Raw genomic sequence first — 23,967 nt, forward strand, 5'->3', positions numbered from 1 at the left:
TTTTCTCAATTTTAACGTTTTCTTAAGAAGGCCATGCAGCATCTTACATAAAGTATGACTCAGGAATTATAGAGAAATAATTCTCAGAATCCAGCGGTCGAGGTCGGATTTATTACTAATTAGGAATCAGATGTTGAAGGTGTTTTGTGGGTGTCCCCGCGGCTTAATGGATAAGGCGTCTGACTTTGAATTAAAAGTTGGCAGGTTCGAGTACTGTCGTGGACGTAATATATATAATAAAACAGTGAATTTCATTTTGCTAATTTTGTTTTCCTTATTCTTACGTTTACTAATGAAGGATATCAAACACCGTCATAGAGAGAGCATCACTCAGGAACTATAGAGAAAGAATTCTGTCAATACAGCATTCGAGCTCGCATTTATCACTAGTTAGGAATCAGATGTTGAACGCTTGTTAAACGTGTCCACGTGGCCTAATGGATAAGGCGTCTGACTTCGTTTCAGAAGATTGCAGGTTCGAATCCTGCCGTGGAAGGAATATATGTATTAAAAAAGTAACGCTCGTTTCGTTAATCTCGTTTTCTCAATTTTAACGTTTTCTTAAGAAGGCCATGCAACACCTTACATAAAGTATGACTCAGGAATTATAGAGAAATAATTCTCAGAATCCACCGTTCGATGTCGGATTTATCACTAATTAGGAATCAGATGTTGAACGTGTGTTGAACGTGTTCACGTGGCCTAATGGATAAGGCGTCTGACTTCGAATCAGAAGATTGCAGGTTCGAGTCCTGTCGTGGACGGAATATATGTATTAAGAAAGTAACGCTCGTTTCGTTAATCTCGTTTTCTCAATTTCAACGTTTTCTTAAGAAGGCCATGCAACACCTGACATAAAGTATGACTCAGGAATTATAGAGAAAAAATTCACTGAATCCAGCGTCCGAGCTCGGATTTATCACTAATTAGGAATCAGATGTTGAACGTGTCCACGTGGCCTAATGGATAAGGCGTCTCACTTCGAATCAGAAGATTGCAGGTTCGAGTCCTGTCGTGGACGGAATATATGTATTAACAAAGTAACGGTCGTTTCGTTAATCTCGTTTTCTTAATTTTAACGTTTTCTCAAGAAGGCCATGCAACACCTTACATAAAATATGACTCAGGAATTATAGAGAAAAAATTCTCTGAATCAAACGTCCGAGCTCGGATTTATAACTAATTAGGAATCAGATGTTGAACGTGTATTGAACGTGTCCACGTGGCCTAATGGATAAGGCGTCTGACTTCAAATCAGAAGATTGCAGGTTCGAGTCCTGTCGTGGACGTAATATATATAATAAAACAGTGAATTTCATTTTGCTAATTTTGTTTTCTTAATTCTTACGTTTACTAATGAAGGATATGAAACACCGTCATAGAGAGAGCATCACTTAGGAACTATAGAGAAAGAATTCTATTAATACAGCATTCGAGCTCGCATTTATCACTAATTAGGAATCAGATGTTGAACGCATGTTGAACGTGTTCACGTGTCCTAATGGATAAGGCGTCTGACTTCGAATCAGAAGATTGCAGGTTTGAGTCCTGTCGTGGACGGAATATATGTATTAAAAAAGTAACGCTCGTTTCGTTACTCTCGTTTTCTCAATTTTAACGTTTTCTTAAGAAGGCCATGCAACACCTGACATAAAGTATGACTCAGGAATTATAGAGAAAAAATTCACTGAATCCAGCGTCCGAGCTCGGATTTATCACTAATTAGGAATCAGATGTTGAACGTGTCCACGTGGTCTAATGGATAAGGCGTCTGACTTCGAATCAGAAGATTGCAGGTTTCGAGTCCTGTCGTGGACGGAATATATGTATTAAGAAAGTAACGGTCGTTTCGTTAATCTCGTTTTCTCAATTTTAACGTTTTCTTAAGAAGGCCATGCAACACCTGACATAAAGTATGACTCAGGAATTATAGAGAAATAATTCTCAGAATCCACCGTTCGAGGTCGGATTTATTACTAATTAGGAATCAGATGTTACACGTGTTTTGTGGGTGTCCCCGTGGCTTAATGGATAAGACGTCTGACTTTGAATTAGAAGTTTGCAGGTTCGAGTCCTGTCGTGGACGTAATATATATAATAAAACAGTGAATTTCGTTTTGCTAATTTTGTTTTCCTTATTCTTACGTTTACTAATGAAGGATATCAAACACCGTCATAGAGAGAGCATCACTCAGGAACTATAGAGAAAGAATTCTGTCAATACAGCATTCGAGCTCGCATTTATCACTAGTTAGGAATCAGATGTTGAACGCATGTTGAACGTGTCCACGTGGCCTAATGGATACGGCGTCTGACTTCGAATCAGAAGATTGCAGATTCGAGTCCTGTCGTGGACGGAATATATGTATTAAAAAAGTAACGCTCGTTTCGTTAATCTCGTTTTCTCAATTTTAACGTTTTCTTAAGAAGGCCATGCAACACCTTACATAAAGTATGACTCAGGAATTATAGAGAAATAATTCTCTGAATCAAGCGTCCGAGCTCGGATTTATCACTAATTAGGAATCAGATGTTGAACGCTTGTTAAACGTGTCCACGTGGCCTAATGGATAAGGCGTCTGACTTCGTTTCAGAAGATTGCAGGTTCGAATCCTGCCGTGGAAGGAATATATGTATTAAAAAAGTAACGCTCGTTTCGTTAATCTCGTTTTCTCAATTTTAACGTTTTCTTAAGAAGGCCATGCAACACCTTACATAAAGTATGACTCAGGAATTATAGAGAAATAATTCTCAGAATCCAGCGTCCGAGCTCGGATTTATCACTAATTAGGAATCAGATGTTGAACGTGTCCACGTGGCCTTATGGATAAGGCGTCTGACTTCGAATCAGAAGATTGCAGGTTCGAGTCCTGTCGTGGACGGAATATATGTATTAAAAAAATAACGCTCGTTTCGTTTTCTCAATTTTAACGTTTTCTTAAGAAGGCCATACAACACGTGACATAAAGTATGACTCAGAAATTATAGAGAAAAAATTCGTTGAATCCAGCGTCCGAGCTCGGATTTATCACTAATTAGGAATCAGATGTTGAACGGGTCCGCGTGGCCTTATGGATGAGGCGTCTGACTTCGAATCAGAAGATTGCAGGTTCAAGTCCTGCCGTGGACGCAATACATATAATGAAAAAGTAAAGCTCGTTCCGTCAATCTCGTTTTCTTAATTTTAACGTTTTCTTAAGAAGGCCATGCAACACCTTACATAAAGTATGACTCAGGAATTATAGAGAAATAATTCTCAGAATCCACCGTTCGATGTCGGATTTATCACTAATTAGGAATCAGATGTTGAACGTGTGTTGAACGTGTCCACGTGGCCTAATGGATAAGGCGTCTGACTTCGAATCAGAAGATTGCAGGTTCGAGTCCTGTCGTGGACGGAATATATGTATTAAGAAAGTAACGCTCGTTTCGTTAATCTCGTTTTCTCAATTTCAACGTTTTCTTAAGAAGGCCATGCAACACCTGACATAAAGTATCACTCAGGAATTATAGAGAAAAAATTCACTGAATCCAGCGTCCGAGCTCGGATTTATCACTAATTAGGAATCAGATGTTGAACGTGTCCACGTGGCCTAATGGATAAGGCGTCTGACTTCGAATCAGAAGATTGCAGGTTCGAGTCCTGTCGTGGACGGAATATATGTATTAAGAAAGTAACGGTCGTTTCGTTAATCTCGTTTTCTTAATTTTAACGTATTCTTAAGAAGGCCATGCAACACCTTACATAAAATATGACTCAGGAATTATAGAGAAAAAATTCTCTGAATCAAACGTCCGAGCTCGGATTTATAACTAATTAGGAATCAGATGTTGAACGTGTATTGAACGTGTCCACGTGGCCTAATGGATAAGGCGTCTGGCTTCAAATCAGAAGATTGCAGGTTCGAGTCCTGTCGTGGACGTAATATATATAATAAAACAGTGAATTTCATTTTGCTAATTTTGTTTTCTTAATTCTTACGTTTACTAATGAAGGATATGAAACACCGTCATAGAGAGAGCATCACTTAGGAACTATAGAGAAAGAATTCTATTAATACAGCATTCGAGCTCGCATTTATCACTAATTAGGAATCAGATGTTGAACGCATGTTGAACGTGTTCACGTGTCCTAATGGATAAGGCGTCTGACTTCGAATCAGAAGATTGCAGATTCGAGTCCTGTCGTGGACGGAATATATGTATTAAAAAAGTAACGCTCGTTTCGTTAATCTCGTTTTCTCAATTTTAACGTTTTCTTAAGAAGGCCATGCAACACCTTACATAAAGTATGACTCAGGAATTATAGAGAAATAATTCTCTGAATCAAGCGTCCGAGCTCGGATTTATCACTAATTAGGAATCAGATGTTGAACGCTTGTTAAACGTGTCCACGTGGCCTAATGGATAAGGCGTCTGACTTCGTTTCAGAAGATTGCAGGTTCGAATCCTGCCGTGGAAGGAATATATGTATTAAAAAAGTAACGCTCGTTTCGTTAATCTCGTTTTCTCAATTTTAACGTTTTCTTAAGAAGGCCATGCAACACCTTACATAAAGTATGACTCAGGAATTATAGAGAAATAATTCTCAGAATCCAGCGTCCGAGCTCGGATTTATCACTAATTAGGAATCAGATGTTGAACGTGTCCACGTGGCCTTATGGATAAGGCGTCTGACTTCGAATCAGAAGATTGCAGGTTCGAGTCCTGTCGTGGACGGAATATATGTATTAAAAAAATAACGCTCGTTTCGTTTTCTCAATTTTAACGTTTTCTTAAGAAGGCCATACAACACGTGACATAAAGTATGACTCAGAAATTATAGAGAAAAAATTCGTTGAATCCAGCGTCCGAGCTCGGATTTATCACTAATTAGGAATCAGATGTTGAACGGGTCCGCGTGGCCTTATGGATGAGGCGTCTGACTTCGAATCAGAAGATTGCAGGTTCAAGTCCTGCCGTGGACGCAATACATATAATGAAAAAGTAAAGCTCGTTCCGTCAATCTCGTTTTCTTAATTTTAACGTTTTCTTAAGAAGGCCATGCAACACCTTACATAAAGTATGACTCAGGAATTATAGAGAAATAATTCTCAGAATCCACCGTTCGATGTCGGATTTATCACTAATTAGGAATCAGATGTTGAACGTGTGTTGAACGTGTCCACGTGGCCTAATGGATAAGGCGTCTGACTTCGAATCAGAAGATTGCAGGTTCGAGTCCTGTCGTGGACGGAATATATGTATTAAGAAAGTAACGCTCGTTTCGTTAATCTCGTTTTCTCAATTTCAACGTTTTCTTAAGAAGGCCATGCAACACCTGACATAAAGTATCACTCAGGAATTATAGAGAAAAAATTCACTGAATCCAGCGTCCGAGCTCGGATTTATCACTAATTAGGAATCAGATGTTGAACGTGTCCACGTGGCCTAATGGATAAGGCGTCTGACTTCGAATCAGAAGATTGCAGGTTCGAGTCCTGTCGTGGACGGAATATATGTATTAAGAAAGTAACGGTCGTTTCGTTAATCTCGTTTTCTTAATTTTAACGTATTCTTAAGAAGGCCATGCAACACCTTACATAAAATATGACTCAGGAATTATAGAGAAAAAATTCTCTGAATCAAACGTCCGAGCTCGGATTTATAACTAATTAGGAATCAGATGTTGAACGTGTATTGAACGTGTCCACGTGGCCTAATGGATAAGGCGTCTGGCTTCAAATCAGAAGATTGCAGGTTCGAGTCCTGTCGTGGACGTAATATATATAATAAAACAGTGAATTTCATTTTGCTAATTTTGTTTTCTTAATTCTTACGTTTACTAATGAAGGATATGAAACACCGTCATAGAGAGAGCATCACTTAGGAACTATAGAGAAAGAATTCTATTAATACAGCATTCGAGCTCGCATTTATCACTAATTAGGAATCAGATGTTGAACGCATGTTGAACGTGTTCACGTGTCCTAATGGATAAGGCGTCTGACTTCGAATCAGAAGATTGCAGGTTTGAGTCCTGTCGTGGACGGAATATATGTATTAAAAAAGTAACGCTCGTTTCGTTACTCTCGTTTTCTCAATTTTAACGTTTTCTTAAGAAGGCCATGCAACACCTGACATAAAGTATGACTCAGGAATTATAGAGAAAAAATTCACTGAATCCAGCGTCCGAGCTCGGATTTATCACTAATTAGGAATCAGATGTTGAACGTGTCCACGTGGTCTAATGGATAAGGCGTCTGACTTCGAATCAGAAGATTGCAGGTTTCGAGTCCTGTCGTGGACGGAATATATGTATTAAGAAAGTAACGGTCGTTTCGTTAATCTCGTTTTCTCAATTTTAACGTTTTCTTAAGAAGGCCATGCAACACCTGACATAAAGTATGACTCAGGAATTATAGAGAAATAATTCTCAGAATCCACCGTTCGAGGTCGGATTTATTACTAATTAGGAATCAGATGTTACACGTGTTTTGTGGGTGTCCCCGTGGCTTAATGGATAAGACGTCTGACTTTGAATTAGAAGTTTGCAGGTTCGAGTCCTGTCGTGGACGTAATATATATAATAAAACAGTGAATTTCGTTTTGCTAATTTTGTTTTCCTTATTCTTACGTTTACTAATGAAGGATATCAAACACCGTCATAGAGAGAGCATCACTCAGGAACTATAGAGAAAGAATTCTGTCAATACAGCATTCGAGCTCGCATTTATCACTAGTTAGGAATCAGATGTTGAACGCATGTTGAACGTGTCCACGTGGCCTAATGGATACGGCGTCTGACTTCGAATCAGAAGATTGCAGGTTCGAGTCCTGTCGTGGACGGAATATATGTATTAAAAAAGTAACGCTCGTTTCGTTAATCTCGTTTTCTCAATTTTAACGTTTTCTTAAGAAGGCCATACAACACGTGACATAAAGTATGACTCAGGAATTATAGAGAAATAATTCTCAGAATCAAGCGTCCGAGCTCGGATTTATCACTAATTAGGAATCAGATGTTGAACGCTTGTTAAACGTGTCCACGTGGCCTAATGGATAAGGCGTCTGACTTCGTTTCAGAAGATTGCAGGTTCGAATCCTGCCGTGGAAGGAATATATGTATTAAAAAAGTAACGCTCGTTTCGTTAATCTCGTTTTCTCAATTTTAACGTTTTCTTAAGAAGGCCATGCAACACCTTACATAAAGTATGACTCAGGAATTATAGAGAAATAATTCTCAGAATCCAGCGTCCGAGCTCGGATTTATCACTAATTAGGAATCAGATGTTGAACGTGTCCACGTGGCCTTATGGATAAGGCGTCTGACTTCGAATCAGAAGATTGCAGGTTCGAGTCCTGTCGTGGACGGAATATATGTATTAAAAAAGTAACGCTCGTTTCGTTTTCTCAATTTTAACGTTTTCTTAAGAAGGCCATACAACACGTGACATAAAGTATGACTCAGAAATTATAGAGAAAAAATTCGTTGAATCCAGCGTCCGAGCTCGGATTTATCACTAATTAGGAATCAGATGTTGAACGGGTCCGCGTGGCCTTATGGATGAGGCGTCTGACTTCGAATCAGAAGATTGCAGGTTCGAGTCCTGCCGTGGACGCAATACATATAATGAAAAAGTAAAGCTCGTTCCGTCAATCTCGTTTTCTTAATTTTAACGTTTTCTTAAGAAGGCCATGCAACACCTTACATAAAATATGACTCCGGAATTATAGAGAAAAAATTCTCTGAATCAAACGTCCGAGCTCGGATTTATAACTAATTAGGAATCAGATGTTGAACGTGTCAACGTGGCCTAATGGATAAGGCGTCTGACTTCGAATCGGAAGATTGCAGGTTCGAGTCCTGTCGTTGACGGAATATACATATTACAAAAGTAACGCTCGTTTCGTTAATTTCGTTTTCTCAATTTTAACGTTTTCTTAAGAAGGCCATGCAACACCTTACATAAAGTATGACTCAGGAATTATAGAGAAATAATTCTCAGAATCCACCGTTCGATGTCGGATTTATCACTAATTAGGAATCAGATGTTGAACGCGTGTTGAACGTGTCCACGTGGCCTAATGGATAAGGCGTCTGACTTCGAATCAGAAAATTGCAGGTTCGAGTCCTGTCGTGGACGGAATATATGTATTAAGAAAGTAACGCTCGTTTCGTTAATCTCGTTTTCTCAATTTCAACGTTTTCTTAAGAAGGCCATGCAACACCTGACATAAAGTATGACTCAGGAATTATAGAGAAAAAATTCACTGAATCCAGCGTCCGAGCTCGGATTTATCACTAATTAGGAATCAGATGTTGAACGTGTCCACGTGGCCTAATGGATAAGACGTCTGACTTCGAATCAGAAGATCGCAGGTTCGAGTCCTGTCGTGGACGGAATATATGTATTAAGAAAGTAACGCTCGTTTCGTTAATCTCGTTTTCTCAATTTCAACGTTTTCTTAAGAAGGCCATGCAACACCTGACATAAAGTATGACTCAGGAATTATAGAGAAAAAATTCACTGAATCCAGCGTCCGAGCTCGGATTTATCACTAATTAGGAATCAGATGTTGAACGTGTCCACGTGGCCTAATGGATAAGGCGTCTGACTTCGAATCAGAAGATTGCAGGTTCGAGTGCTGTCGTGGACGTAATATATATAATAAAACAGTGAATTTCATTTTGCTAATTTTGTTTTCTTAATTCTTACGTTTACTAATGAAGGATATGAAACACCGTCATAGAGAGAGCATCACTTAGGAACTATAGAGAAAGAATTCTATTAATACAGCATTCGAGCTCGCATTTATCACTAGTTAGGAATCAGATGTTGAACGTGTCCACGTGGCCTAATGGATGAGGCGTCTGACTTCGAATCAGAAGATTGCTGGTTCGATTCCTGTCATGGACGGAATATACGTATTAAAAAAGTAACGCTCGTTTCGTTAATCTCGTTTTCTCAATTTTAACGTTTTCTTAAGAAGGCCATGCAACACCTGACATAAAGTATGACTCAGGAATTATAGAGAAAAAATTCACTGAATCCAGCGTCCGAGCTCGGATTTATCACTAATTAGGAATCAGATGTTGAACGTGTCCACGTAACCTAATGGATAAGGCGTCTGACTTCGAATCAGAAGATTGCAGGTTCGAGTCCTGTCGTGGATGGAATATATGTATTAAGAAAGTAACGCTCGTTTCGTTAATCTCGTTTTCTCAATTTCAACGTTTTCTTAAGAAGGCCATGCAACACCTGACATAAAGTATGACTCAGGAATTATAGAGAAAAAATTCACTGAATCCAGCGTCCGAGCTCGGATTTATCACTAATTAGGAATCAGATGTTGAACGTGTCCACGTAACCTAATGGATAAGGCGTCTGACTTCGAATCAGAAGATCGCAGGTTCGAGTCCTGTCGTGGACGGAATATATGTATTAAGAAAGTAACGCTCGTTTCGTTAATCTCGTTTTCTCAATTTCAACGTTTTCTTAAGAAGGCCATGCAACACCTGACATAAAGTATGACTCAGGAATTATAGAGAAAAAATTCACTGAATCCAGCGTCCGAGCTCGGATTTATCACTAATTAGGAATCAGATGTTGAACGTGTCCAAGTGGCCTAATGGATAAGGCGTCTGACTTCGAATCAGAAGATTGCAGGTTCGAGTCCTGTCGTGGACGGAATATATGTATTAAGAAAGTAACGGTCGTTTCGTTAATCTCGTTTTCTCAATTTTAACGTTTTCTTAAGAAGGCCATGCAACACCTGACATGAAGTATGACTCAGGAATTATAGAGAAAAAATTCACTGAATCCAGCGTCCGAGCTCGGATTTATCACTAATTAGGAATCAGATGTTGAACGTGTCCACGTGGCCTAATGGATAAGGCGTCTGACTTCGAATCAGAAGATTGCAGGTTCGAGTCCTGTCGTGGACGGAATATATATAATAAAACAGTGAATTTCATTTTGCTAATTTTGTTTTCTTAATTCTTACGTTTACTAATGAAGGATATGAAACACCGTCATAGAGAGAGCATCACTCAGGAACTATAGAGAAAGAATTCTGTTAATACAGCATTCGAGCTCGCATTTATCACTAATTAGGAATCAGATGTTGAACGCATGTTGAACGTGTCCACGTGGCCTAATGGATAAGGCGTCTGACTTCGAATCAGAAGATTGCAGGTTCGAGTCCTGTCGTGGACGCAATACATATATTGAAAAAGTAAAGCTCGTTTCGTCAATCTCGTTTACTTAATTTTAACGTTTTCTTAAGAAGGCCATGCAACACCTTACATAAAGTATGACTCAGGAATTATAGAGAAATAATTCTCAGAATCCACCGTTCGAGCTCGGATTTATCACTAATTAGGAATCAGATGTTGAACGAATGTTGAACGTGTCCACGTGGCCTAATGGATAAGGCGTCTGACTTCGAATCAGAAGATTGCAGGTTCGAGTCCTGTCGTGGACGGAATATATGTATTAAAAAAGTAACGCGCGTTTCGTTAATCTCGTTTTCTCAATTTTAACGTTTTCTTAAGAAGGCCATGCAGCATCTTACATAAAGTATGACTCAGGAATTATAGAGAAATAATTCTCAGAATCCAGGGGTCGAGGTCGGATTTATTACTAATTAGGAATCAGATGTTGAATGTGTTTCGTGGGTGTCCCCGCGGCTTAACGGATAAGGCGTCTGACTTTGAATTAAAAGTTGGCAGGTTCGAGTACTCTCGTGGACGTAATATATATAATAAAACAGTGAATTTCATTTTGCTAATTTTGTTTTCTTAATTCTTACGTTTACTAAGGAAGGATATGAAACACCGTCATAGAGAGAGCATCACTTAGGAACTATAGAGAAAGAATTCTATTAATACAGCATTCGAGCTCGCATTTATCACTAGTTAGGAATCAGATGTTGAACGCATGATGAACGTGTCCACGTGGCCTAATGGATGAGGCGTCTGACTTCGAATCAGAAGATTGCTGGTTCGAGTCCTGTCGTGGACGGAATATATGTATTAAAAAAGTAACGCTCGTTTCGTTAATCTCGTTTTCTCAATTTTAACGTTTTCTTAAGAAGGCCATGCAACACCTTACATAAAGAATGACTCAGGAATTATAGAAAATAATTCTCAGAATCCATCGTTCGAGGTCGGATTTATTACTAATTAGGAATCAGATGTTGAACGTGTTTTGTTGGTGTCCCCGTGGCTTAATGGATAAGGCGTCTGACTTTGAATTAGAAGTTTGCACGTTCGAGTCCTGTCGTGGACGGAATATATGTATTAAAAAAGTAACGCTCGTTTCGTTAATCTCGTTTTCTCAATTTCAACGTTTTCTTAAGAAGGCCATGCAACACCTGACATAAAGTATGACTCAGGAATTATAGAGAAAAAATTCACTGAATCCAGCGTCCGAGCTCGGATTTATCACTAATTAGGAATCTGATGTTGAACGTGTCCACGTGGCCTAATGGATAAGGCGTCTGACTTCGAATCAGAAGATCGCAGGTTCGAGTCCTGTCGTGGACGGAATATATGTATTAAGAAAGTAACGCTCGTTTCGTTAATCTCGTTTTCTCAATTTCAACGTTTTCTTAAGAAGGCCATGCAACACCTGACATAAAGTATGACTCAGGAATTATAGAGAAAAAATTCACTGAATCCAGCGTCCGAGCTCGGATTTATCACTTATTAGGAATCTGATGTTGAACGTGTCCACGTGGCCTAATGGATAAGGCGTCTGACTTCGAATCAGAAGATTGCAGGTTCGAGTCCTGTCGTGGACGGAATATATGTATTAAGAAAGTAACGGTCGTTTCGTTAATCTCGTTTTCTCAATTTTAACGTTTTCTTAAGAAGGCCATGCAACACCTGACATGAAGTATGACTCAGGAATTATAGAGAAAAAATTCACTGAATCCAGCGTCCGAGCTCGGATTTATCACTAATTAGGAATCAGATGTTGAACGTGTCCACGTGGCCTAATGGATAAGGCGTCTGACTTCGAATCAGAAGATTGCAGGTTCGAGTGCTGTCGTGGACGTAATATATATAATAAAACAGTGAATTTCATTTTGCTAATTTTGTTTTCTTAATTCTTACGTTTACTAATGAAGGATATGAAACACCGTCATAGAGAGAGCATCACTCAGGAACTATAGAGAAAGAATTCTGTTAATACAGCATTCGAGCTCGCATTTATCACTAATTAGGAATCAGATGTTGAACGCATGTTGAACGTGTCCACGTGGCCTAATGGATAAGGCGTCTGACTTCGAATCAGAAGATTGCAGGTTCGAGTCCTGTCGTGGACGTAATATATATAATAAAACAGTGAATTTCATTTTGCTAATTTTGTTTTCTTAATTCTTACGTTTACTAATGAAGGATATGAAACACCGTCATAGAGAGAGCATCACTCAGGAACTATAGAGAAATAATTCTCAGAATCCACCGTTCGAGCTCGGATTTATCACTAATTAGGAATCAGATGTTTAACGAATGTTGAACGTGTCCACGTGGCCTAATGGATAAGGCGTCTGACTTCGAATCGGAAGATTGCAGGTTCGAGTCCTGTCGTGGACGCAATACATATATTGAAAAAGTAAAGCTCGTTTCGTCAATCTCGTTTACTTAATTTTAACGTTTTCTTAAGAAGGCCATGCAACACCTTACATAAAGTATGACTCAGGAATTATAGAGAAATAATTCTCAGAATCCACCGTTCGAGCTCGGATTTATCACTAATTAGGAATCAGATGTTGAACGAATGTTGAACGTGTCCACGTGTCCTAATGGATAAGGCGTCTGACTTCGAATCAGAAGATTGCAGGTTCGAGTCCTGTCGTGGACGGAATATATGTATTAAAAAAGTAACGCTCGTTTCGTTAATCTCGTTTTCTCAATTTTAACGTTTTCTTAAGAAGGCCATGCAGCATCTTACATAAAGTATGACTCAGGAATTATAGAGAAATAATTCTCAGAATCCAGGGGTCGAGGTCGGATTTATTACTAATTAGGAATCAGATGTTGAATGTGTTTCGTGGGTGTCCCCGCGGCTTAACGGATAAGGCGTCTGACTTTGAATTAAAAGTTGGCAGGTTCGAGTACTCTCGTGGACGTAATATATATAATAAAACAGTGAATTTCATTTTGCTAATTTTGTTTTCTTAATTCTTACGTTTACTAAGGAAGGATATGAAACACCGTCATAGAGAGAGCATCACTTAGGAACTATAGAGAAAGAATTCTATTAATACAGCATTCGAGCTCGCATTTATCACTAGTTAGGAATCAGATGTTGAACGTGTCCACGTGGCCTAATGGATAAGGCGTCTGACTTCGAATCAGAAGATCGCAGGTTCGAGTCCTGTCGTGGACGGAATATATGTATTAAGAAAGTAACGCTCGTTTCGTTAATCTCGTTTTCTCAATTTCAACGTTTTCTTAAGAAGGCCATGCAACACCTGACATAAAGTATGACTCAGGAATTATAGAGAAAAAATTCACTGAATCCAGCGTCCGAGCTCGGATTTATCACTAATTAGGAATCAGAGGTTGAACGTGTCCACGTGGCCTAATGGATAAGGCGTCCGACTTCGAATCAGAAGATTGCAGGTTCGAGTCCTGTCGTGGACGGAATATATGTATTAAGAAAGTAACGGTCGTTTCGTTAATCTCGTTTTCTCAATTTTAACGTTTTCTTAAGAAGGCCATGCAACACCTTACATAAAGTATGACTCAGGAATTATAGAGAAATAATTCTCAGAATCCACCGTTCGAGCTCGGATTTATCACTAATTAGGAATCAGATGTTGAACGAATGTTGAACGTGTCCACGTGGCCTAATGGATAAGGCGTCTGACTTCGAATCAGAAGATCGCAGGTTCGAGTCCTGTCGTGGACGGAATATATGTATTAAGAAAGTAACGCTCGTTTCGTTAATCTCGTTTTCTCAATTTCAACGTTTTCTTAAGAAGGCCATGCAACACCTGACATAAAGTATGACTCAGGAATTATAGAGAAAAAATTCACTGAATCCAGCGTCCGAGCTCGGATTTATCACTTATTGGGAATCTGATGTTGAACGTGTCCACGTGGCCTAATGGATAAGGCGTCTGACTTCGAATCAGAAGATTGCAGGTTCGAGTCCTGTCGTGGACGGAATATATGTATTAAGAAAGTAACGGTCGTTTCGTTAATCTCGTTTTCTCAATTTTAACGTTTTCTTAAGAAGGCCATGCAACACCTGACATGAAGTATGACTCAGGAATTATAGAGAAAAAATTCACTGAATCCAGCGTCCGAGCTCGGATTTATCACTAATTAGGAATCAGATGTTGAACGTGTCCACGTGGCCTAATGGATAAGGCGTCTGACTTCGAATCAGAAGATTGCAGGTTCGAGTGCTGTCGTGGACGTAATATATATAATAAAACAGTGAATTTCATTTTGCTAATTTTGTTTTCTTAATTCTTACGTTTACTAATGAAGGATATGAAACACCGTCATAGAGAGAGCATCACTCAGGAACTATAGAGAAAGAATTCTGTTAATACAGCATTCGAGCTCGGATTTATCACTAATTAGGAATCAGATGTTTAACGAATGTTGAACGTGTCCACGTGGCCTAATGGATAAGGCGTCTGACTTCGAATCGGAAGATTGCAGGTTCGAGTCCTGTCGTGGACGCAATACATATATTGAAAAAGTAAAGCTCGTTTCGTCAATCTCGTTTACTTAATTTTAACGTTTTCTTAAGAAGGCCATGCAACACCTTACATAAAGTATGACTCAGGAATTATAGAGAAATAATTCTCAGAATCCACCGTTCGAGCTCGGATTTATCACTAATTAGGAATCAGATGTTGAACGAATGTTGAACGTGTCCACGTGGCCTAATGGATAAGGCGTCTGACTTCGAATCAGAAGATTGCAGGTTCGAGTCCTGTCGTGGACGGAATATATGTATTAAAAAAGTAACGCTCGTTTCGTTAATCTCGTTTTCTCAATTTTAACGTTTTCTTAAGAAGGCCATGCAGCATCTTACATAAAGTATGACTCAGGAATTATAGAGAAATAATTCTCAGAATCCAGGGGTCGAGGTCGGATTTATTACTAATTAGGAATCAGATGTTGAATGTGTTTTGTGGGTGTCCCCGCGGCTTAATGGATAAGGCGTCTGACTTTGAATTAAAAGTTGGCAGGTTCGAGTACTGTCGTGGACGTAATATATATAATAAAACAGTGAATTTCATTTTGCTAATTTTGTTTTCTTAATTCTTACGTTTACTAATGAAGGATATGAAACACCGTCATAGAGAGAGCATCACTTAGGAACTATAGAGAAAGAATTCTATTAATACAGCATTCGAGCTCGCATTTATCACTAGTTAGGAATCAGATGTTGAACGTGTCCACGTGGCCTAATGGATGAGGCGTCTGACTTCGAATCAGAAGATTGCTGGTTCGAGTCCTGTCGTGGACGGAATATACGTATTAAAAAAGTAACGCTCGTTTCGTTAATCTCGTTTTCTCAATTTTAACGTTTTCTTAAGAAGGCCATGCAACACCTGACATAAAGTATGACTCAGGAATTATAGAGAAAAAATTCACTGAATCCAGCGTCCGAGCTCGGATTTATCACTAATTAGGAATCAGATGTTGAACGTGTCCACGTAACCTAATGGATAAGGCGTCTGACTTCGAATCAGAAGATTGCAGGTTCGAGTCCTGTCGTGGATGGAATATATGTATTAAGAAAGTAACGCTCGTTTCGTTAATCTCGTTTTCTCAATTTCAACGTTTTCTTAAGAAGGCCATGCAACACCTGACATAAAGTATGACTCAGGAATTATAGAGAAAAAATTCACTGAATCCAGCGTCCGAGCTCGGATTTATCACTAATTAGGAATCAGATGTTGAACGTGTCCACGTGGCCTAATGGATAAGGCGTCTGACTTCGAATCAGAAGATCGCAGGTTCGAGTCCTGTCGTGGACGGAATATATGTATTAAGAAAGTAACGCTCGTTTCGTTAATCTCGTTTTCTCAATTTCAACGTTTTCTTAAGAAGGCCATGCAACACCTGACATAAAGTATGACTCAGGAATTATAGAGAAAAAATTCACTGAATCCAGCGTCCGAGCTCGGATTTATCACTAATTAGGAATCAGATGTTGAACGTGTCCAAGTGGCCTAATGGATAAGGCGTCTGACTTCGAATCAGAAGATTGCAGGTTCGAGTCCTGTCGTGGACGGAATATATATAATAAAACAGTGAATTTCATTTTGCTAATTTTGTTTTCTTAATTCTTACGTTTACTAATGAAGGATATGAAACACCGTCATAGAGAGAGCATCACTCAGGAACTATAGAGAAAGAATTCTGTTAATACAGTATTCGAGCTCGCATTTATCACTAATTAGGAATCAGATGTTGAACGCATGTTGAACGTGTCCACGTGGCCTAATGGATAAGGCGTCTGACTTCGAATCAGAAGATTGCAGGTTCGAGTCCTGTCGTGGACGCAATACATATATTGAAAAAGTAAAGCTCGTTTCGTCAATCTCGTTTACTTAATTTTAACGTTTTCTTAAGAAGGCCATGCAACACCTTACATAAAGTATGACTCAGGAATTATAGAGAAATAATTCTCAGAATCCACCGTTCGAGCTCGGATTTATCACTAATTAGGAATCAGATGTTGAACGAATGTTGAACGTGTCCACGTGGCCTAATGGATAAGGCGTCTGACTTCGAATCAGAAGATTGCAGGTTCGAGTCCTGTCGTGGACGGAATATATGTATTAAAAAAGTAACGCTCGTTTCGTTAATCTCGTTTTCTCAATTTTAACGTTTTCTTAAGAAGGCCATGCAGCATCTTACATAAAGTATGACTCAGGAATTATAGAGAAATAATTCTCAGAATCCAGGGGTCGAGGTCGGATTTATTACTAATTAGGAATCAGATGTTGAATGTGTTTTGTGGGTGTCCCCGCGGCTTAATGGATAAGGCGTCTGGCTTTGAATTAAAAGTTGGCAGGTTCGAGTACTGTCGTGGACGTAATATATATAATAAAACGGTGAATTTCATTTTGCTAATTTTGTTTTCTTAATTCTTACGTTTACTAATGAAGGATATGAAACACCGTCATAGAGAGAGCATCACTTAGGAACTATAGAGAAAGAATTCTATTAATACAGCATTCGAGCTCGCATTTATCACTAGTTAGGAATCAGATGTTGAACGTGTCCACGTGGCCTAATGGATGAGGCGTCTGACTTCGAATCAGAAGATTGCTGGTTCGAGTCCTGTCGTGGACGGAATATACGTATTAAAAAAGTAACGCTCGTTTCGTTAATCTCGTTTTCTCAATTTTAACGTTTTCTTAAGAAGGCCATGCAACACCTGACATAAAGTATGACTCAGGAATTATAGAGAAAAAATTCACTGAATCCAGCGTCCGAGCTCGGATTTATCACTAATTAGGAATCAGATGTTGAACGTGTCCACGTAACCTAATGGATAAGGCGTCTGACTTCGAATCAGAAGATTGCAGGTTCGAGTCCTGTCGTGGATGGAATATATGTATTAAGAAAGTAACGCTCGTTTCGTTAATCTCGTTTTCTCAATTTCAACGTTTTCTTAAGAAGGCCATGCAACACCTGACATAAAGTATGACTCAGGAATTATAGAGAAAAAATTCACTGAATCCAGCGTCCGAGCTCGGATTTATCACTAATTAGGAATCAGATGTTGAACGTGTCCACGTGGCCTAATGGATAAGGCGTCTGACTTCGAATCAGAAGATTGCAGGTTCGAGTCCTGTCGTGGACGGAATATATGTATTAAAAAAGTAACGCGCGTTTCGTTAATCTCGTTTTCTCAATTTTAACGTGTTTTCTTAAGAAGGCCATGCAGCATCTTACATAAAGTATGACTCAGGAATTATAGAGAAATAATTCTCAGAATCCAGGGGTCGAGGTCGGATTTATTACTAATTAGGAATCAGATGTTGAATGTGTTTCGTGGGTGTCCCCGCGGCTTAACGGATAAGGCGTCTGACTTTGAATTAAAAGTTGGCAGGTTCGAGTACTCTCGTGGACGTAATATATATAATAAAACAGTGAATTTCATTTTGCTAATTTTGTTTTCTTAATTCTTACGTTTACTAAGGAAGGATATGAAACACCGTCATAGAGAGAGCATCACTTAGGAACTATAGAGAAAGAATTCTATTAATACAGCATTCGAGCTCGCATTTATCACTAGTTAGGAATCAGATGTTGAACGTGTCCACGTGGCCTAATGGATAAGGCGTCTGACTTCGGATAAGGCGTCTGACTTCGAATCAGAAGATCGCAGGTTCGAGTCCTGTCGTGGACGGAATATATGTATTAAGAAAGTAACGCTCGTTTCGTTAATCTCGTTTTCTCAATTTCAACGTTTTCTTAAGAAGGCCATGCAACACCTGACATAAAGTATGACTCAGGAATTATAGAGAAAAAATTCACTGAATCCAGCGTCCGAGCTCGGATTTATCACTAATTAGGAATCAGATGTTGAACGTGTCCACGTGGCCTAATGGATAAGGCGTCCGACTTCGAATCAGAAGATTGCAGGTTCGAGTCCTGTCGTGGACGGAATATATGTATTAAGAAAGTAACGGTCGTTTCGTTAATCTCGTTTTCTCAATTTTAACGTTTTCTTAAGAAGGCCATGCAACACCTTACATAAAGTATGACTCAGGAATTATAGAGAAATAATTCTCAGAATCCACCGTTCGAGCTCGGATTTATCACTAATTAGGAATCAGATGTTGAACGAATGTTGAACGTGTCCACGTGGCCTAATGGATAAGGCGTCTGACTTCGAATCAGAAGATTGCAGGTTCGAGTCCTGTCGTGGACGGAATATATGTATTAAAAAAGTAACGCGCGTTTCGTTAATCTCGTTTTCTCAATTTTAACGTTTTCTTAAGAAGGCCATGCAGCATCTTACATAAAGTATGACTCAGGAATTATAGAGAAATAATTCTCAGAATCCAGGGGTCGAGGTCGGATTTATTACTAATTAGGAATCAGATGTTGAATGTGTTTCGTGGGTGTCCCCGCGGCTTAACGGATAAGGCGTCTGACTTTGAATTAAAAGTTGGCAGGTTCGAGTACTCTCGTGGACGTAATATATATAATAAAACAGTGAATTTCATTTTGCTAATTTTGTTTTCTTAATTTTTACGTTTACTAAGGAAGGATATGAAACACCGTCATAGAGAGAGCATCACTTAGGAACTATAGAGAAAGAATTCTATTAATACAGCATTCGAGCTCGCATTTATCACTAGTTAGGAATCAGATGTTGAACGTGTCCACGTGGCCTAATGGATAAGGCGTCTGACTTCGAATCAGAAGATCGCAGGTTCGAGTCCTGTCGTGGACGGAATATATGTATTAAGAAAGTAACGCTCGTTTCGTTAATCTCGTTTTCTCAATTTCAACGTTTTCTTAAGAAGGCCATGCAACACCTGACATAAAGTATGACTCAGGAATTATAGAGAAAAAATTCACTGAATCCAGCGTCCGAGCTCGGATTTATCACTAATTAGGAATCAGATGTTGAACGTGTCCACGTGGCCTAATGGATAAGGCGTCCGACTTCGAATCAGAAGATTGCAGGTTCGAGTCCTGTCGTGGACGGAATATATGTATTAAAAAAGTAACGCGCGTTTCGTTAATCTCGTTTTCTCAATTTTAACGTTTTCTTAAGAAGGCCATGCAGCATCTTACATAAAGTATGACTCAGGAATTATAGAGAAATAATTCTCAGAATCCAGGGGTCGAGGTCGGATTTATTACTAATTAGGAATCAGATGTTGAATTTGTTTCGTGGGTGTCCCCGCGGCTTAACGGATAAGGCGTCTGACTTTGAATTAAAAGTTGGCAGGTTCGAGTACTCTCGTGGACGTAATATATATAATAAAACAGTGAATTTCATTTTGCTAATTTTGTTTTCTTAATTCTTACGTTTACTAAGGAAGGATATGAAACACCGTCATAGAGAGAGCATAACTTAGGAACTATAGAGAAAGAATTCTATTAATACAGCATTCGAGCTCGCATTTATCACTAGTTAGGAATCAGATGTTGAACGTGTCCACGTGGCCTAATGGATAAGGCGTCTGACTTCGAATCAGAAGATCGCAGGTTCGAGTCCTGTCGTGGACGGAATATATGTATTAAGAAAGTAACGGTCGTTTCGTTAATCTCGTTTTCTCAATTTTAACGTTTTCTTAAGAAGGCCATGCAACACCTGACATGAAGTATGACTCAGGAATTATAGAGAAAAAATTCACTGAATCCAGCGTCCGAGCTCGGATTTATCACTAATTAGGAATCAGATGTTGAACGTGTCCACGTGGCCTAATGGATAAGGCGTCTGACTTCGAATCAGAAGATTGCAGGTTCGAGTCCTGTCGTGGACGTAATATATATAATAAAACAGTGAATTTCATTTTGCTAATTTTGTTTTCTTAATTCTTACGTTTACTAATGAAGGATATGAAACACCGTCATAGAGAGAGCATCACTCAGGAACTATAGAGAAAGAATTCTGTTAATACAGCATTCGAGCTCGCATTTATCACTAATTAGGAATCAGATGTTGAACGCATGTTGAACGTGTCCACGTGGCCTAATGGATGAGGCGTCTGACTTCGAATCAGAAGATTGCAGGTTCGAGTCCTGTCGTGGACGGAATATATGTATTAAAAAAGTAACGCTCGTTTCGTTAATCTCGTTTCCTCAATTTTAACGTTTTCTTAAGAAGGCCATGCAGCATCTTACATAAAGTATGACTCAGGAATTATAGAGAAATAATTCTCAGAATCCAGCGGTCGAGGTCGGATTTATTACTAATTAGGAATCAGATGTTGAATGTGTTTTGTGGGTGTCCCCGCGGCTTAATGGATAAGGCGTCTGACTTTGAATTAAAAGTTGGCAGGTTCGAGTACTGTCGTGGACGTAATATATATAATGAAACAGTGAATTTCATTTTGCTAATTTTGTTTTCTTAATTCTTACGTTTACTAATGAAGGATATGAAACACCGTCATAGAGAGAGCATCACTTAGGAACTATAGAGAAAGAATTCTATTAATACAGCATTCGAGCTCGCATTTATCACTAGTTAGGAATCAGATGTTGAACGTGTCCACGTGGCCTAATGGATGAGGCGTCTGACTTCGAATCAGAAGATTGCTGGTTCGAGTCCTGTCGTGGACGGAATATATGCTTTAAAAAAGTAACGCTAGTTTCGTTAATCTCGTTTTCTCAATTTTAACGTTTTCTTAAGAAGGCCATGCAACACCTGACATAAAGTATAACACAGGAATTATAGAGAAAAAATTCACCGAATCCAGCGTCCGAGCTCGGATTTATCACTAATTAGGAATCAGATGTTGAACGTGTCCACGTAGCCTAATGGATAAGGTGTCTGACTTCGAATCAGAAGATTGCAGGTTCGAGTCCTGTCGTGGACGGAATATATGTATTAAGAAAGTAACGCTCGTTTCGTTAATCTCGTTTTCTCAATTTCAACGTTTTCTTAAGAAGGCCATGCAACACCTGACATAAAGTATGACTCAGGAATTATAGAGAAAAAATTCACTGAATCCAGCGTGCGAGCTCGGATTTATCACTAATTAGGAATCAGATGTTAAACGTGTCCACGTGGCCTAATGGATAAGGCGTCTGACTTCGAATCAGAAGATTGCAGGTTCGAGTCCTGTCGTGGACGGAATATATATAATAAAACAGTGAATTTCATTTTGCTAATTTTGTTTTCTTAATTCTTACGTTTACTAATGAAGGATATGAAACACCGTCATAGAGAGAGCATCACTCAGGAACTATAGAGAAAGAATTCTGTTAATACAGCATTCGAGCTCGCATTTATCACTAATTAGGAATCAGATGTTGAACGTGTCCACGTGGCCTAATGGATAAGGCGTCTGACTTCGAATCAGAAGATTGCAGGTTCGTGTCCTGTCGTGGACGTAATATATATAATAAAACAGTGAATTTCATTTTGCTAATTTTGTTTTCTTAATTCTTACGTTTACTAATGAAGGATATGAAACACCGTCATAGAGAGAGCATCACTCAGGAACTATAGAGAAAGAATTCTGTTAATACAGCATTCGAGCTCGCATTTATCACTAATTAGGAATCAGATGTTGAACGTGTCCACGTGGCCTAATGGATAAGGCGTCTGACTTCGAATCAGAAGATTGCAGGTTCGAGTTCTGTCGTGGACGCAATACATATATTGAAAAAGTAAAGCTCGTTTCGTCAATCTCGTTTACTTAATTTTAACGTTTTCTTAAGAAGGCCATGCAACACCTTACATAAAGTATGACTCAGGAATTATAGAGAAATAATTCTCATAATCCACCGTTCGAGCTAGGATTTATCACTAATTAGGAATCAGATGTTGAACGAATGTTGAACGTGTCCACGTGGCCTAATGGATGAGGCGTCTGACTTCGAATCAGAAGATTGCAGGTTCGAGTCCTGTCGTGGACGGAATATATGTATTAAAAAAGTAACGCTCGTTTCGTTAATCTCGTTTTCTCAATTTTAACGTTTTCTTAAGAAGGCCATGCAGCATCTTACATAAAGTATGACTCAGGAATTATAGAGAAATAATTCTCAGAATCCAGCGGTCGAGGTCGGATTTATTACTAATTATTAATCAGATGTTGAATGTGTTTTGTGGGTGTCCCCGCGGCTTACTGGATAAGGCGTCTGACTTTGAATTAAAAGTTGGCAGGTTCGAGTACTGTCGTGGACGTAATATATATAATGAAACAGTGAATTTCATTTTGCTAATTTTGTTTTCTTAATTCTTACGTTTACTAATGAAGGATATGAAACACCGTCATAGAGAGAGCATCACTTAGGACCTATAGAGAAAGAATTCTGTTAATACAGCATTCGAGCTCGCATTTATCACTAATTAGGAATCAGATGTTGAACGTGTCCACGTGGCCTAATGGATAAGGCGTCTGACTTCGAATCAGAAGATTGCTGGTTCGAGTCCTGTCGTGGACGGAATATATGTTTTAAAAAAGTAACGCTAGTTTCGTTAATCTCGTTTTCTCAATTTTAACGTTTTCTTAAGAAGGCCATGCAACACCTGACATAAAGTATAACACAGGAATTATAGAGAAAAAATTCACCGAATCCAGCGTCCGAGCTCGGATTTATCACTAATTAGGAATCAGATGTTGAACGTGTCCACGTAGCCTAATGGATAAGGTGTCTGACTTCGAATCAGAAGATTGCAGGTTCGAGTCCTGTCGTGGACGGAATATATGTATTAAGAAAGTAACGCTCGTTTCGTTAATCTCGTTTTCTCAATTTCAACGTTTTCTTAAGAAGGCCATGCAACACCTGACATAAAGTATGACTCAGGAATTATAGAGAAAAAATTCACTGAATCCAGCGTGCGAGCTCGGATTTATCACTAATTAGGAATCAGATGTTAAACGTGTCCACGTGGCCTAATGGATAAGGCGTCTGACTTCGAATCAGAAGATTGCAGGTTCGAGTCCTGTCGTGGACGGAATATATGTATTAAGAAAGTAACGGTCGTTTCGTTAATCTCGTTTTCTCAATTTTAACGTTTTCTTAAGAAGGCCATGCAACACCTGACACGAAGTATGACTCAGCAATTATAGAGAAAAAATTCACTGAATCCAGCGTCCGAGCTCGGATTTATCACTAATTAGGAATCAGATGTTGAACGTGTCCACGTGGCCTAATGGGTAAGGCGTCTGACTTCGAATCAGAAGATTGCAGGTTCGTGTCCTGTCGTGGACGTAATATATATAATAAAACAGTGAATTTCATTTTGCTAATTTTGTTTTCTTAATTCTTACGTTTACTAATGAAGGATATGAAAC

The 23,967-nt window shown here is 39.0% G+C and overlaps 1 protein-coding gene and 71 non-coding genes across 72 annotated transcripts in view; 71 read left to right on the forward strand and 1 right to left on the reverse strand.

Annotated features, from left to right (window-relative positions):
• LOC149085827 (sodium/potassium/calcium exchanger 3-like) overlaps positions 1-23,967 on the reverse strand; it is a 164,455-nt gene that overhangs the window by 107,888 nt on the left and 32,600 nt on the right. The window lies entirely within an intron of this gene.
• TRNAR-UCG (transfer RNA arginine (anticodon UCG)) lies at positions 424-496 on the forward strand. Its single transcript has one exon. It is a non-coding gene; the product is annotated as a tRNA-Arg (tRNA).
• On the forward strand, positions 692-764 carry TRNAR-UCG (transfer RNA arginine (anticodon UCG)). Its single transcript has one exon. It is a non-coding gene; the product is annotated as a tRNA-Arg (tRNA).
• TRNAR-UCG (transfer RNA arginine (anticodon UCG)) lies at positions 949-1,021 on the forward strand. Its single transcript has one exon. It is a non-coding gene; the product is annotated as a tRNA-Arg (tRNA).
• Positions 1,745-1,818, forward strand: TRNAR-UCG (transfer RNA arginine (anticodon UCG)). The gene has a single exon. It is a non-coding gene; the product is annotated as a tRNA-Arg (tRNA).
• On the forward strand, positions 2,285-2,357 carry TRNAR-UCG (transfer RNA arginine (anticodon UCG)). Its single transcript has one exon. It is a non-coding gene; the product is annotated as a tRNA-Arg (tRNA).
• TRNAR-UCG (transfer RNA arginine (anticodon UCG)) lies at positions 2,553-2,625 on the forward strand. The gene has a single exon. It is a non-coding gene; the product is annotated as a tRNA-Arg (tRNA).
• On the forward strand, positions 2,810-2,882 carry TRNAR-UCG (transfer RNA arginine (anticodon UCG)). Its single transcript has one exon. It is a non-coding gene; the product is annotated as a tRNA-Arg (tRNA).
• TRNAR-UCG (transfer RNA arginine (anticodon UCG)) lies at positions 3,058-3,130 on the forward strand. The gene has a single exon. It is a non-coding gene; the product is annotated as a tRNA-Arg (tRNA).
• TRNAR-UCG (transfer RNA arginine (anticodon UCG)) lies at positions 3,326-3,398 on the forward strand. Its single transcript has one exon. It is a non-coding gene; the product is annotated as a tRNA-Arg (tRNA).
• Positions 3,583-3,655, forward strand: TRNAR-UCG (transfer RNA arginine (anticodon UCG)). The gene has a single exon. It is a non-coding gene; the product is annotated as a tRNA-Arg (tRNA).
• TRNAR-UCG (transfer RNA arginine (anticodon UCG)) lies at positions 4,390-4,462 on the forward strand. Its single transcript has one exon. It is a non-coding gene; the product is annotated as a tRNA-Arg (tRNA).
• TRNAR-UCG (transfer RNA arginine (anticodon UCG)) lies at positions 4,647-4,719 on the forward strand. The gene has a single exon. It is a non-coding gene; the product is annotated as a tRNA-Arg (tRNA).
• TRNAR-UCG (transfer RNA arginine (anticodon UCG)) lies at positions 4,895-4,967 on the forward strand. Its single transcript has one exon. It is a non-coding gene; the product is annotated as a tRNA-Arg (tRNA).
• TRNAR-UCG (transfer RNA arginine (anticodon UCG)) lies at positions 5,163-5,235 on the forward strand. The gene has a single exon. It is a non-coding gene; the product is annotated as a tRNA-Arg (tRNA).
• Positions 5,420-5,492, forward strand: TRNAR-UCG (transfer RNA arginine (anticodon UCG)). The gene has a single exon. It is a non-coding gene; the product is annotated as a tRNA-Arg (tRNA).
• On the forward strand, positions 6,216-6,289 carry TRNAR-UCG (transfer RNA arginine (anticodon UCG)). Its single transcript has one exon. It is a non-coding gene; the product is annotated as a tRNA-Arg (tRNA).
• Positions 6,756-6,828, forward strand: TRNAR-UCG (transfer RNA arginine (anticodon UCG)). Its single transcript has one exon. It is a non-coding gene; the product is annotated as a tRNA-Arg (tRNA).
• TRNAR-UCG (transfer RNA arginine (anticodon UCG)) lies at positions 7,024-7,096 on the forward strand. Its single transcript has one exon. It is a non-coding gene; the product is annotated as a tRNA-Arg (tRNA).
• On the forward strand, positions 7,281-7,353 carry TRNAR-UCG (transfer RNA arginine (anticodon UCG)). The gene has a single exon. It is a non-coding gene; the product is annotated as a tRNA-Arg (tRNA).
• TRNAR-UCG (transfer RNA arginine (anticodon UCG)) lies at positions 7,529-7,601 on the forward strand. Its single transcript has one exon. It is a non-coding gene; the product is annotated as a tRNA-Arg (tRNA).
• On the forward strand, positions 7,786-7,858 carry TRNAR-UCG (transfer RNA arginine (anticodon UCG)). Its single transcript has one exon. It is a non-coding gene; the product is annotated as a tRNA-Arg (tRNA).
• TRNAR-UCG (transfer RNA arginine (anticodon UCG)) lies at positions 8,054-8,126 on the forward strand. Its single transcript has one exon. It is a non-coding gene; the product is annotated as a tRNA-Arg (tRNA).
• TRNAR-UCG (transfer RNA arginine (anticodon UCG)) lies at positions 8,311-8,383 on the forward strand. Its single transcript has one exon. It is a non-coding gene; the product is annotated as a tRNA-Arg (tRNA).
• Positions 8,568-8,640, forward strand: TRNAR-UCG (transfer RNA arginine (anticodon UCG)). The gene has a single exon. It is a non-coding gene; the product is annotated as a tRNA-Arg (tRNA).
• On the forward strand, positions 9,085-9,157 carry TRNAR-UCG (transfer RNA arginine (anticodon UCG)). Its single transcript has one exon. It is a non-coding gene; the product is annotated as a tRNA-Arg (tRNA).
• On the forward strand, positions 9,342-9,414 carry TRNAR-UCG (transfer RNA arginine (anticodon UCG)). The gene has a single exon. It is a non-coding gene; the product is annotated as a tRNA-Arg (tRNA).
• TRNAR-UCG (transfer RNA arginine (anticodon UCG)) lies at positions 9,599-9,671 on the forward strand. Its single transcript has one exon. It is a non-coding gene; the product is annotated as a tRNA-Arg (tRNA).
• Positions 9,856-9,928, forward strand: TRNAR-UCG (transfer RNA arginine (anticodon UCG)). Its single transcript has one exon. It is a non-coding gene; the product is annotated as a tRNA-Arg (tRNA).
• TRNAR-UCG (transfer RNA arginine (anticodon UCG)) lies at positions 10,127-10,199 on the forward strand. Its single transcript has one exon. It is a non-coding gene; the product is annotated as a tRNA-Arg (tRNA).
• TRNAR-UCG (transfer RNA arginine (anticodon UCG)) lies at positions 10,395-10,467 on the forward strand. Its single transcript has one exon. It is a non-coding gene; the product is annotated as a tRNA-Arg (tRNA).
• Positions 10,934-11,006, forward strand: TRNAR-UCG (transfer RNA arginine (anticodon UCG)). Its single transcript has one exon. It is a non-coding gene; the product is annotated as a tRNA-Arg (tRNA).
• On the forward strand, positions 11,458-11,530 carry TRNAR-UCG (transfer RNA arginine (anticodon UCG)). Its single transcript has one exon. It is a non-coding gene; the product is annotated as a tRNA-Arg (tRNA).
• On the forward strand, positions 11,715-11,787 carry TRNAR-UCG (transfer RNA arginine (anticodon UCG)). The gene has a single exon. It is a non-coding gene; the product is annotated as a tRNA-Arg (tRNA).
• TRNAR-UCG (transfer RNA arginine (anticodon UCG)) lies at positions 11,972-12,044 on the forward strand. Its single transcript has one exon. It is a non-coding gene; the product is annotated as a tRNA-Arg (tRNA).
• TRNAR-UCG (transfer RNA arginine (anticodon UCG)) lies at positions 12,243-12,315 on the forward strand. Its single transcript has one exon. It is a non-coding gene; the product is annotated as a tRNA-Arg (tRNA).
• TRNAR-UCG (transfer RNA arginine (anticodon UCG)) lies at positions 12,514-12,586 on the forward strand. The gene has a single exon. It is a non-coding gene; the product is annotated as a tRNA-Arg (tRNA).
• TRNAR-UCG (transfer RNA arginine (anticodon UCG)) lies at positions 12,782-12,854 on the forward strand. The gene has a single exon. It is a non-coding gene; the product is annotated as a tRNA-Arg (tRNA).
• On the forward strand, positions 13,310-13,382 carry TRNAR-UCG (transfer RNA arginine (anticodon UCG)). The gene has a single exon. It is a non-coding gene; the product is annotated as a tRNA-Arg (tRNA).
• Positions 13,567-13,639, forward strand: TRNAR-UCG (transfer RNA arginine (anticodon UCG)). Its single transcript has one exon. It is a non-coding gene; the product is annotated as a tRNA-Arg (tRNA).
• On the forward strand, positions 13,835-13,907 carry TRNAR-UCG (transfer RNA arginine (anticodon UCG)). Its single transcript has one exon. It is a non-coding gene; the product is annotated as a tRNA-Arg (tRNA).
• TRNAR-UCG (transfer RNA arginine (anticodon UCG)) lies at positions 14,092-14,164 on the forward strand. Its single transcript has one exon. It is a non-coding gene; the product is annotated as a tRNA-Arg (tRNA).
• TRNAR-UCG (transfer RNA arginine (anticodon UCG)) lies at positions 14,349-14,421 on the forward strand. The gene has a single exon. It is a non-coding gene; the product is annotated as a tRNA-Arg (tRNA).
• On the forward strand, positions 14,620-14,692 carry TRNAR-UCG (transfer RNA arginine (anticodon UCG)). The gene has a single exon. It is a non-coding gene; the product is annotated as a tRNA-Arg (tRNA).
• On the forward strand, positions 14,888-14,960 carry TRNAR-UCG (transfer RNA arginine (anticodon UCG)). The gene has a single exon. It is a non-coding gene; the product is annotated as a tRNA-Arg (tRNA).
• Positions 15,416-15,488, forward strand: TRNAR-UCG (transfer RNA arginine (anticodon UCG)). Its single transcript has one exon. It is a non-coding gene; the product is annotated as a tRNA-Arg (tRNA).
• TRNAR-UCG (transfer RNA arginine (anticodon UCG)) lies at positions 15,673-15,745 on the forward strand. The gene has a single exon. It is a non-coding gene; the product is annotated as a tRNA-Arg (tRNA).
• Positions 15,930-16,002, forward strand: TRNAR-UCG (transfer RNA arginine (anticodon UCG)). The gene has a single exon. It is a non-coding gene; the product is annotated as a tRNA-Arg (tRNA).
• TRNAR-UCG (transfer RNA arginine (anticodon UCG)) lies at positions 16,187-16,259 on the forward strand. Its single transcript has one exon. It is a non-coding gene; the product is annotated as a tRNA-Arg (tRNA).
• Positions 16,458-16,530, forward strand: TRNAR-UCG (transfer RNA arginine (anticodon UCG)). Its single transcript has one exon. It is a non-coding gene; the product is annotated as a tRNA-Arg (tRNA).
• On the forward strand, positions 16,726-16,798 carry TRNAR-UCG (transfer RNA arginine (anticodon UCG)). Its single transcript has one exon. It is a non-coding gene; the product is annotated as a tRNA-Arg (tRNA).
• On the forward strand, positions 17,254-17,326 carry TRNAR-UCG (transfer RNA arginine (anticodon UCG)). Its single transcript has one exon. It is a non-coding gene; the product is annotated as a tRNA-Arg (tRNA).
• On the forward strand, positions 17,511-17,583 carry TRNAR-UCG (transfer RNA arginine (anticodon UCG)). The gene has a single exon. It is a non-coding gene; the product is annotated as a tRNA-Arg (tRNA).
• Positions 17,768-17,840, forward strand: TRNAR-UCG (transfer RNA arginine (anticodon UCG)). Its single transcript has one exon. It is a non-coding gene; the product is annotated as a tRNA-Arg (tRNA).
• On the forward strand, positions 18,298-18,389 carry TRNAR-UCG (transfer RNA arginine (anticodon UCG)). The gene is given in 2 exon segments: positions 18,298-18,334; positions 18,354-18,389. It is a non-coding gene; the product is annotated as a tRNA-Arg (tRNA).
• Positions 18,574-18,646, forward strand: TRNAR-UCG (transfer RNA arginine (anticodon UCG)). The gene has a single exon. It is a non-coding gene; the product is annotated as a tRNA-Arg (tRNA).
• Positions 18,842-18,914, forward strand: TRNAR-UCG (transfer RNA arginine (anticodon UCG)). The gene has a single exon. It is a non-coding gene; the product is annotated as a tRNA-Arg (tRNA).
• TRNAR-UCG (transfer RNA arginine (anticodon UCG)) lies at positions 19,370-19,442 on the forward strand. Its single transcript has one exon. It is a non-coding gene; the product is annotated as a tRNA-Arg (tRNA).
• Positions 19,627-19,699, forward strand: TRNAR-UCG (transfer RNA arginine (anticodon UCG)). Its single transcript has one exon. It is a non-coding gene; the product is annotated as a tRNA-Arg (tRNA).
• Positions 20,155-20,227, forward strand: TRNAR-UCG (transfer RNA arginine (anticodon UCG)). Its single transcript has one exon. It is a non-coding gene; the product is annotated as a tRNA-Arg (tRNA).
• Positions 20,412-20,484, forward strand: TRNAR-UCG (transfer RNA arginine (anticodon UCG)). Its single transcript has one exon. It is a non-coding gene; the product is annotated as a tRNA-Arg (tRNA).
• TRNAR-UCG (transfer RNA arginine (anticodon UCG)) lies at positions 20,683-20,755 on the forward strand. The gene has a single exon. It is a non-coding gene; the product is annotated as a tRNA-Arg (tRNA).
• Positions 21,211-21,283, forward strand: TRNAR-UCG (transfer RNA arginine (anticodon UCG)). Its single transcript has one exon. It is a non-coding gene; the product is annotated as a tRNA-Arg (tRNA).
• On the forward strand, positions 21,468-21,540 carry TRNAR-UCG (transfer RNA arginine (anticodon UCG)). Its single transcript has one exon. It is a non-coding gene; the product is annotated as a tRNA-Arg (tRNA).
• Positions 21,725-21,797, forward strand: TRNAR-UCG (transfer RNA arginine (anticodon UCG)). Its single transcript has one exon. It is a non-coding gene; the product is annotated as a tRNA-Arg (tRNA).
• On the forward strand, positions 21,985-22,057 carry TRNAR-UCG (transfer RNA arginine (anticodon UCG)). Its single transcript has one exon. It is a non-coding gene; the product is annotated as a tRNA-Arg (tRNA).
• On the forward strand, positions 22,245-22,317 carry TRNAR-UCG (transfer RNA arginine (anticodon UCG)). Its single transcript has one exon. It is a non-coding gene; the product is annotated as a tRNA-Arg (tRNA).
• On the forward strand, positions 22,513-22,585 carry TRNAR-UCG (transfer RNA arginine (anticodon UCG)). The gene has a single exon. It is a non-coding gene; the product is annotated as a tRNA-Arg (tRNA).
• Positions 23,041-23,113, forward strand: TRNAR-UCG (transfer RNA arginine (anticodon UCG)). The gene has a single exon. It is a non-coding gene; the product is annotated as a tRNA-Arg (tRNA).
• On the forward strand, positions 23,298-23,370 carry TRNAR-UCG (transfer RNA arginine (anticodon UCG)). The gene has a single exon. It is a non-coding gene; the product is annotated as a tRNA-Arg (tRNA).
• On the forward strand, positions 23,555-23,627 carry TRNAR-UCG (transfer RNA arginine (anticodon UCG)). Its single transcript has one exon. It is a non-coding gene; the product is annotated as a tRNA-Arg (tRNA).
• Positions 23,812-23,884, forward strand: TRNAR-UCG (transfer RNA arginine (anticodon UCG)). The gene has a single exon. It is a non-coding gene; the product is annotated as a tRNA-Arg (tRNA).

Source organism: Pholcus phalangioides, unplaced genomic scaffold (assembly GCF_987345545.1).
Source record: "Pholcus phalangioides strain wild (caught in Gottingen) unplaced genomic scaffold, Ppha-v1.0 ptg000005l_1, whole genome shotgun sequence".
In the NCBI taxonomy this organism is placed as follows: domain Eukaryota; kingdom Metazoa; phylum Arthropoda; class Arachnida; order Araneae; family Pholcidae; genus Pholcus; species Pholcus phalangioides.